The sequence below is a fragment of the Lactuca virosa genome, chromosome 6, assembly GCF_052849685.1.
Source record: "Lactuca virosa cultivar CGN04683 chromosome 6, Lactuca_virosa_CGN04683_v6, whole genome shotgun sequence".
Classification (NCBI taxonomy): domain Eukaryota; kingdom Viridiplantae; phylum Streptophyta; class Magnoliopsida; order Asterales; family Asteraceae; genus Lactuca; species Lactuca virosa.
Window position 1 is genome coordinate 192,540,739 of NC_136431.1, and position 10,453 is coordinate 192,551,191.

Genomic DNA, 10,453 nt, shown 5'->3' on the forward strand with positions numbered 1-10,453 from the left:
GTTTTTCGCATAAACTTCCGTTTTCGAGCGGTTTTCGACTAAATCAAGGGTCGGGATGCCCCGAGTGATTATAAAAAGTTGAGAGAGATTTTGAGAGAGATTTCACATACTTGGAGAGATTTCTCATACTTAGGGAGATTTGGGAGAGATCTCACATTCTTGGAGAGATTTCTCATACTTAGAGAGATTTGGGAGAGATTTCACATACTTGGAGAGATTTGGGAGAGATTTCACATACTTGGAGAGATTTGGGAGAGATTTCACATATTTAGAGAGATTTAGGAGAGATTTCATATACTTAGAGAGATTTGGGAGAGATTTCACATAATTAGAGAGATTTGGGAGAGATTTCACATACTTAGAGAGATTTGGGAGAGATTTCATATTCTTGGAAAGATTTCACATACTTAGAGAGATTTGGGAGAGATTTCATATTCTTGGAAAGATTTCACATACTTAGAGAGATTTGGGAGAGATTTCACATACTTAGAGAGATTTGGGAGAGATTTCACATACTTAGAGAGATTTAGGAGAGATTTCACATACTTAGAGAGATTTGGGAGAGATTTAAGATAGAGAGAGATAGAGCGAGAGAGGTTTGAGAGAGACTTCGTTTGTGACCTTTTTGAGTGTTTGGCTTCGTAACGCAAGGTTCACAAATCCCGTTAAGCCTCGTTATGAATGTTATACGCTCCCGAGGGGTATGTAATAATGTTTTACCGAGTAGTTTCATTACTTGCCCTGATTAGGGTTTAGAATTTCCGAACACGTGAAAACTCTAAGTGATACTTTGTTATTAAGATTGCGAGTTGTACAATAGGAAACAAAAGGGAAACCCTAATATACAAGGGTTAGATGAGTTGACCGGTTTGATTTGTTGACTTTGACTTGACCAAAAATTGACAGTTGTCACAGAAGGCAAGCGATATCAACTTGATGATGATGGGTAAAATCGAACCACAGTTCCATACAGTCATGTTCATCAGGGGCGAAGGTCAAAAATGCATGTTCGCTCTTGTTGACAAACACCTGTTCTCCACTTCCTTCTTGGAGCATATTCTTGATATCATACACAGGTGCAATGAGAACAGTGAAGCAGATAAGAAGATGTTTACAGATATGCTTCAGTGGTACATTAACTTTCGACAAACTCTTCTTGTCATCGTCCCCAAACTGTTCAAGACTGTAAAGAAAACCGCAGTTACTCAACCGAAGTGATCTCTCGCCTCAATTAGTGCAAAGGGAGAGATTGTTGGGTATATGTGTTGCGCCTTTGGGCTTAGTTAAGTTCGATCCATTGTATACACGGTTTGGGCATGTCCAACCGTTTGTTTTGTTTTAGGGTTTAGTATTTATGGTGCATGCATGCATCAGATTTGTTACGCTTTTGATTATTCTCCTTGAACAAGTATTGTAACCGTAGCACACCTCTATAGTAGCAATTTGTATTGAGTTCTTCTGAGGTGGAGCATATTAATCATTCGACATTCGTTTGATTCATCGTGGTATTCATTGTTTCCTGTTATTTGTTATTAATTCGTTGATATCTATTTGAATCTATCGATCTTAGAGAACTTTATTCTCATCACATTTCAATTCTAAAAGCTTAGATTGAGATTTTAATCAAATTTAGTCAAGTATATATATGAATGTTATGTTGGAATGGTTCAACATAAGGAAATTCTATATATGGAAATGTTAATTGCATTCTCAAAATTCGATTATGATTACGACATCCTTCTTCATAGTCCGAATTCTGAGAACATGGCAAATAGAAATATTATAGCAAAAGTCTGGTCTAGTATCATGTCTTTATGTGAGACATCATGAATCGGGTCCCGTATGCTTCGGGTATAGGATTAATTACATGTGCTATAATATTCATCCGTTCTAATTTTTCCAAATGTCTAGGTTATTAAGATGGAAAAAGGAATAGAACTGGATATGACTAAAATGATTAAGCAATTGTCGAGGACAATATGAGGTTTACCAAAGATTGGTTGCTCATGAACAGTTGGAAGTATAGTGTTAATTCTGGAAGGACCTTTTTGATAAATTCTGAAAAGAGGCAACTCTTGTTCAAAAGTGATAGTCAAAATGGGAATATGGAAATGTTTCCATAAGTGGGAGTTATTCTTTAAATCTGTGTAAGATTAGAAAACTTAATGCAAGAAGGATGTTCAAAGGAATGTGGTTTGAATGTGAGACTTCGTTTCCATGGAATTGCTCTCCATCGGAATACTTTGTAATGCTTGTTGCCAAGTCTTTGTGCATAGTCATTACAAGAGGATCATTGCATATAAGTTTAGAATTTAACAGATTACAGTAAATGGCAAGAATTTGTATTCTTACATTTGTCATAAGGATTTGGAATTGTGAAATGAGTATCATTGAAATGTTTTTCAATTGATCTATTTCACAAAGTAAAGACCACAGACAAACATAGTGTGGATGCTTGGAGCATGGCATAACTATTGTTTTAATTCAAGTATTAAGTTGATAAATCGAAACATTATACAATGAATAATGAGTAATCAATATGACTCAAAAGTGTTTGGGCCATATAGTATTAGTATTGTTCTTGTGTTTCACTTTGCATGTTTTGACTTCCCGAATAACTAGGTTATTCAAACCGTCCACAGTCGATCATACTTTGGAAGTATGTATTGAGGCAAGACTGTCATGAATGGGTCTGTAGTTTGTCTAGGTGGCCTAGACATAGCTGTAGTATTCATGAGTGCTACTGGAATAAGATTCGAGTACTGGATTAAACCCACGCTCATTTGAATCACTTCATGGATTTTATCACGATTGATCATGAGACGATAATATCTTATATTCTTCAGACCTAGAGATATGAGTTGTTGACTATGAGTTGGTTGTACATTGATTGTATGAAAATGTATCAGTAACTTGATGTTATAAAATGTGCCTTTGTGTATGATTCAACAAGTAGTTAGTACAAGCATATGAGTCGAATTTTATCCATTCCTTTTACCCTTGGAGGGATAAAAGCGATATATGTGGGCCCCTCAATGATTTAGTGATGACAAACGTAAGTGCTCGGCTAGGCCTGGACTGATTTGATTTGTTCAATTAGTCGGTCGTCATAAATCGAAAATCAGGAAACAACAAATGGACAGAGAGAATGATTATAATCCATGTCTCGGTCCATATGATATCTAGAATGGAGGAATATATGATCCCTTATCTAATGGACACGTCATTGACTAGATCAGATTTCGACAACAGTTTTAAGAGCTACGATTGCTAGTCGGGTTTTGGAGTCTTACTTGCAATAATAGTTTTAGACTTATCCAAGTGGAAGACTGTTGGATTAGATGTCTAAGCCCATAACTATTATTGGTATGTACTTGACCCGAGAGTAGCATGGTCCATTTGGGTTGCATATCATCAGGACAATTTGTTAGGATGGACTCTTGAGAGAAGGTTATATATGATTTATTAATATATTATAAGTTATAATATATTAATATGAAATCATATGTTTTAATTAGTATTGATCAAGAATTAATTTGGAATTAATTTAGTGATCAAAATAGACTAATTAAATCTATGGGGACTAATTATGGTAATTAGTTATATTTATGTGGGTTGGGCTTATGATCCATGTTGGACTAAGTTTATGTATGGATACATAAAGATTTGGGCCACATGAACCATGGATCATAAGACCCATGGGTATGGATTTGGGTTATACCCATGACCCTTGGAATCCTACATATAAATATGTTATTCTATAGCCAAAAATTGTGACTAGCCTTTTGAAGTGTGTGTGGACGATTTTGGGTGAATATGAATTCTCTCTCAAGTTCCTCCTTTGTTCATGATGTGTTGTGACTTCATTTGAGGCTTCCACACTATTGGGGCTAAGCTCTTAAGGTCAAATACGTCAAGGTTTCAAGCTACATAAAAGGTGTGTCATCCTAACTAGTATTATATTGTTTATGTCAATTGCATGCTAGTGATAGGCTTAATACCTTGGAAACATCATTACATGTATAATTAGTAAAAACATATATCCAAGGTATTTAGGGTTGTATGTGCACCATAGGATGTTGTAGTATACAAAACCCTTCATACCCCACATAGTCCACATAATCACATAAATCATGTTAATCACATAATCCATGCATATAAACATATAGGGATGCCATGGAAACCCTCCAAGGTCTTATACCGGGTGCCATGGGAACCCCCACATGGTCTTACAAACATATAAGGATGCCATGGAAACCCTCCAAGGTCTTACATCGGGTGCCATGGGAACCCCCACATGGTCTTAGCCTGGAATGTCATGGGAACCCCCACATGGTCTGATATCCAATTTCCTCGGGAATCCCCCGGGGTCTTCCATGCAAGTATCACAGAGACTGCTAGCATATTACATATCACATAAACATCTAGTATACCACATATCACATAATGGGCCATGGGAACCCCCAGATGGTCTTAACTAACTGCCATGGGAACCCCCACATGGTCTTCGCATAAATACATAACATATTGTTAGCACATTCGCCAGTAACCACTACATGCAAGAGTCACGAAGACAACTGGCATACTACATATAACTAATTGCCATGGGAACCCCCACATGGTCTTACCATAAAGACATAATGTATCGATAGCACACTCACAATAATCATCACAACCAAATGCATGGGCTGGCCTTGGTGCCTTCGACCCATTAGTATGGTGAGGAGACTCACCTCAAATGTCGGATGATAGCTGAAACGTCTCTACTCCGGAATCAGCTCTACTCAACCCTTAAACCAAAACAATCCCTTAGATACCATATCATGCTCAATACCCCTTTAAGAGTCAACATTGGTCAAAGTCAAAGTCAAAGTCAAATTCAACGCTACGAGTTGACTCAACTCGTCGAGTTATCCTTCAACTCGGCGAGTTCCCCTAGATCACAGAATCTCGATATTTTGAATCAACTCATTGATTTTATCCCCTACTCGCCGAGTTCTTCCTTTTCAACAGAATCAGGACACTTCAAATCAACTCGTCGAGTTCGTCCATGAACTCGTCGAGCTACGTAGTCTGTTAACCCCTTCTTAACTCATTAAGCCATTATTCTTCAGATCTAAACCCTATACTTCAGATCTAGACTGGAAATACCTCTATAAGGGTAAAGTTTACAACTTTACCCACTAATATCCTTCCTAAATAGATTAAGCTCAAACCCTAACCCAAAAAGGTTGAAGTCTTAATCCAAAAGCCACCAAAACCACAAGATAGACCATGAGGTCATAGATCTGGACTCTAGGGACTAAAAGATCACGTAAAGTCCCAGCTTTTTCTACATTCTTGGCCCTTAGAAGCTCCAAAAGGCCAAAATGATGGTCTAATGGTTGCATAGGACTTCCATGGCCATAAAGTTGGCACCTTTATGCAATGAAAACCCCTTAAGACCCTAGATCTGAAGTGTTCTCCACTGCGGACGTCCAACTCCTCAATAATCATCTCCTTTGGACCAAAGCAAGCAAAAAGGGCACTAATGAATATCTAAATAACCATAGAGCAAGGTTCAAGCTTTTTACCAGCAAAATGTCGAGAATGAGGCAAGGGTTCTGGATGTAGTAGCTCCTTCTTGTTCCTCCAAACTTCCTTTCCTTCCAAGAGCTTCAAACACCTATAAAATGCTCAACAAAACTTACAAACACTCAACTATTATTCTAGGGTTTCGAGATTAGGGTTTTGGACTTGGAGGCTGGAAAATGAGGCCAACATGAGAGGCTTAAGTTGTTTAAATAGGGTGCAAAATCCCGGATTTAGGGTTCTCCAAGCCCCATCCAACTCGTCAAGTTAGTCCTACCCAACTCATTGAGTTGGTTTCTAAATTCCCGCGTGCCAAATTATTCCAACACGTCGAGTTCTACCTCTTGAACTCGACGAGTTGACCTCTTAAATGAAGATTATCTTTCCTTAATTGGCGTTCTAGATTCCGGGTGTTACAATAGATATATTATTTACTTCATACCTTAAATTTATCCCCTATAGATATATTAATTATTTCATACCTGATAACTTTTGTGTATGTGTATGCAAGGTTGTAGAACTCGTTACTCGGTGCCTGTTCGGACGACTACCGAGTAGCGAGTACTCGGAGAGTACTCGGATTCGGTAATTCATGTAGAAATGTTTTTAGGGAAATTATATACGTCAAAATCATAAGTTAAAATCATAAGTTGATTGAAATATATAACAAAATTAGATACATGTGATTACACAAAAACTGAAAAACACATAATGGTCTCACTTCGTGAATAATTAATGAAAATTTAAGATATATATATATAGTTATAATCACATGTGTGTGTGTTAAATAATAAATCATTAAGTGTATTATACATATTAATCACCGAATTAACCGGGTTTTACAACACTGCTCAGTTCAGTAAGGGGCCGATCGGGGACTACTCGGGATTTTGTAACTCGCATCGGTAAGGGGCCGAGTAGCGAGTACTCGGAGGAGTAATCAGCCAACTCGGCGAGTTTTACAACACTGTGTGTATGATCATATATGTTCGTGTATAATTAGTTGTTTGTAAATTTCTTATTTCATGAACTCTAGATCCTACACACTCCTACTTATTATGCAAGGGAAAAATCAAACAACTCTACATATATTTTTACTTGTCTAACAACATGTCAATTCTCCTAAGTACATATAAATGTTTGTCCCCATAAAACTTTTATCAACTATTTCATGGTAAATGACTTATCATAATCTTTTATTGTTCTTATATCCCTACTACATGGCATGGATCAAATCATATTTTCATTTAAGTTCAATATTGGTTTCTTGATCTGCAAATACGAATAAGATCATCAAAATTGACCATCATGCTAATATTGTCCGGATGTGTCCACATTCTTAAATCTATTTAATTCATTATCAAGATTAACCTAATGACATTGATCATAAAGTGACATCTTGAATTTGGATTGATCCAATATTAACCATGAGTAAATACATGAGAATTTGGCTCTCTACAAGATAAATATTCATCCTTATAAGTACCGTCAACACTCACATTAGTCTTCATGTATGATTTATCAATAACCAACAATTACTCATAGATAGAATATAGGGTAAATGGCACAAAAAATACTCTTTTTACACAGAAATTCGATTTTGACACCGTGTTTTTTTTTGTGTCAATTTTGACACTGTGTTTTCCAATTTGTTACAATTCTGACCACTTGACCGGTTAACCAGGTTACATGCTGACGTGGCATGATGACGTGTCAGTTTTGATGACGTGGCATGCTGACATGATATGCTGACGTGTCAAAATTGATTTTTTTATCCACAAAAAACACTAAGTTTTCACTTTTTTTCGATTTTGACACTAAGTTTAATTTTTTATTTTAATTTTGACACTATGTTTTTTTGTTCCAATCGAACATCATTGATCAAATTTTGTTCAATTTTGTCTATTTTCCATTTGAAACCGTATAAATATATTTTTTTTATTACATTTTAAACCGTATAAACATATTTTTTTCGTTTAAAAACCACATTTTAAAGTTGCATATTTAATATAAAATACAATTTTTATATAACTAATACATATTTATACATAAAAATATGGTTTGAGTGTAAAAAAAAATGTATTTATACAAAACTATGGTTTTTAAATGAAAAAAAAACATATTTATACGGTTTAAATGTATTAAAAAAATATTTATACGGTTTCAAATAAAAAATTGTGAACATTGAACAAAATTGGAAAAAATGATGTTCGATTTGGAACAAAAAAACATAGTGTCAAAGTTGAAAGAAAAAAATTAAACTTAGTGTCAAAATCGAAAAAAAAATGAAAACTTAGTGTTTTTTGTGAGAAAAAAATTCAATTTTGACACGTCAGCATATCATGTCAGCATGCCACGTCATCAAAACTGACACGTCATCATGCCACGTCAGCATGTAACCTGGTTAACCGGTCAAATGGTCAGAATTGTAACAAATTGGAAAACACAGTGTCAAAATTGACACAAAAAAAAACACGGTGTCAAAATCGAATTTCTGTGTAAAAAGAGTGTTTTTTGTGCCATTTACCCTAGAATATACAAATATAAAACACATCGATAGCCATAAAAACAATCATAAAAGATACATTAGTTCATAACCTAAAACATCACTACTTAATGTTTCAATATCTAAATATTTAAATTATTTATGAAATAAAATAAGTTACTAGCACTACCTTTATGCCAAATACATGCCAATGTCTCAATGACAAAAATAACTTATACAGTAATTATGTTTTCATGCAAATATATTTTTCAAATCAATTACGACGGACAAACTTGTTAAAAAAAAGTAATTGGTAACAGGGCCGATGGGCTAATATTTGTATTCTTTTCTAAACATCGCCTTTTGTGATTTGGATTTGTTTATAATAATTTTTTTTCTTTTTCAGTAAAATATAAAATATGCAAATTTCATAATGTCATAGATGTTTTTTTACAGAAGTGGAAACAAAAAATATTAGCAAAAACCAAAACAAAACAAAAAATATAATATCAATACCCTCGGTAACATGCAACTGAACGGGAGGTGAGTACGAGGCACGTGTGTTCCAAAGTATTTGGGCAAACCTAGGAAACGATGGAGCATAGCGGTAGGACGTCGTCACAGACGACCCTACGCCTTGCTGTCTTTTTTTTTTTTTTTTAATTTCATGTGTACGATCATATGTTGGCCGTTACTTTTATTTATACGGCTCATCAGTCGTAGGGACCGCATGGCGCATATAACGTTAAACAAAATTAAAAAAAATGCAGAAATACCCATATTTTTTTTTAGAATGAGTGGATTATATTAAAATAAGTATCAAGAAACTAAAAAAAATAAAACATATAAAACGATGTTAACAATACATAAAAAGGTCTATAGAATTACAACACCAATCAATCCCTTTCAAAGATAACACTTTTTTTCCCTGTTGTCCACCCAAAGAAATATTGAATCTGGATTTCATTGGCGAGGGTGGAGTGAAGCTTTTAACACAAAGGAATGAATCTTGTGATTACTAAATCACATGACCCAAAAAAACAAACAGAGATGCGTTTTAGAGCTTCTTATTTAGGACACCATCCCCTATGAGGCATTGCCAAATAGTTTCATTTGTAAATAGTTGTCACACAATGAAATAGACTGATTGCGGACCCCATATTTAAACTCAAAAATTTTGCGGAAACTAGTTTTTGTAACGTTCCTTTTGTAATACTAATAAAGACTTTTAACCTGGAGTTGCTAAAAAGGAAAATACGTGTATTTAAGTAAAGTTTTTTATTAAGTAAAAAGGAAAATATTTGTATTTAATTTGTTTTTTTTAGAACCGACAAATATATTATAAGAAAAAACCCCGACTAGCAAGAAGCTAGAGGGGACAATACAGTTACAGTTTACATCATTCTCACATTACATACCAAAGTTTTGGAATCCAATTAGTTAAAACGGTAAGAACACCAAATAGACCATTCATAGATTTTTGCCGAGCTCCTGTATATTATCCAAGTGTATACCATTGATTGGATGTTATCAACAACCTTTATGGGAGTGGTGATAAATTTTTTGAACAACCTTTCATTCCTAGCATTCCAAATCCCCCAGAGTGTACCGTAGCATATGTTGATCAGAACCTTCCTTTTCTTCGTGCATCTGCCCCATTTTGCTGCATAGTCAATTAGTTTTCCCACAGTGTTAAATTGCATGTAAGGCATGCTACACCATCTCCAAATCCATTCCCAGACAATTTTTGGGCTTTCGTCCACCACCATACAATGTCCACACATTGGGTTGATTCTAAGGTTATACCCCGCTTGGATAGTTCTGTGGTTGCCGGTAATCTTCCCAAATTTGCTCTCCAGACAAAACAAAAAACTTTTATAGGGACTTCATGTATCCAATCAACTTTAACGCAAGGTACTAGATTGTTTGGCTAATCGATCATATCCCTAACTATGTCAACGTGATATTTACCATCACCCGATAAATCACAACTCCATTTATCTCCATCTGTTGTCAGCTGGAATTGACCCAAGGACGAAGAGAGAGTTGCAAGATCGATGATATTAGGAGTAGTTTTCCAATTCCATTCCAGCCCACTGATCTCCACTCTGTCCTCCATAGTGCATCTTTTTTCTTTTCCAGTTCAAATAGGTTCGGGAACGCTGCTTTTAATGTTTCATTCCCTACCTGTTTATCTAACCAGAACAATGTCTTGTCACCCATGTTCACATTTTTCTTCATAATTACCTCCATGGGTACGCCAACCTTTCTCAATTTTGCATTAACAGAAGCGATATTCTTCCATACCCCAGTAATCGATCGATTGGCTAAGCATGATTCTGCCCTTGAGCGTGTTTTATGAATTCCTTCGATAACTTGGCTCCATAGTGTGTTTTG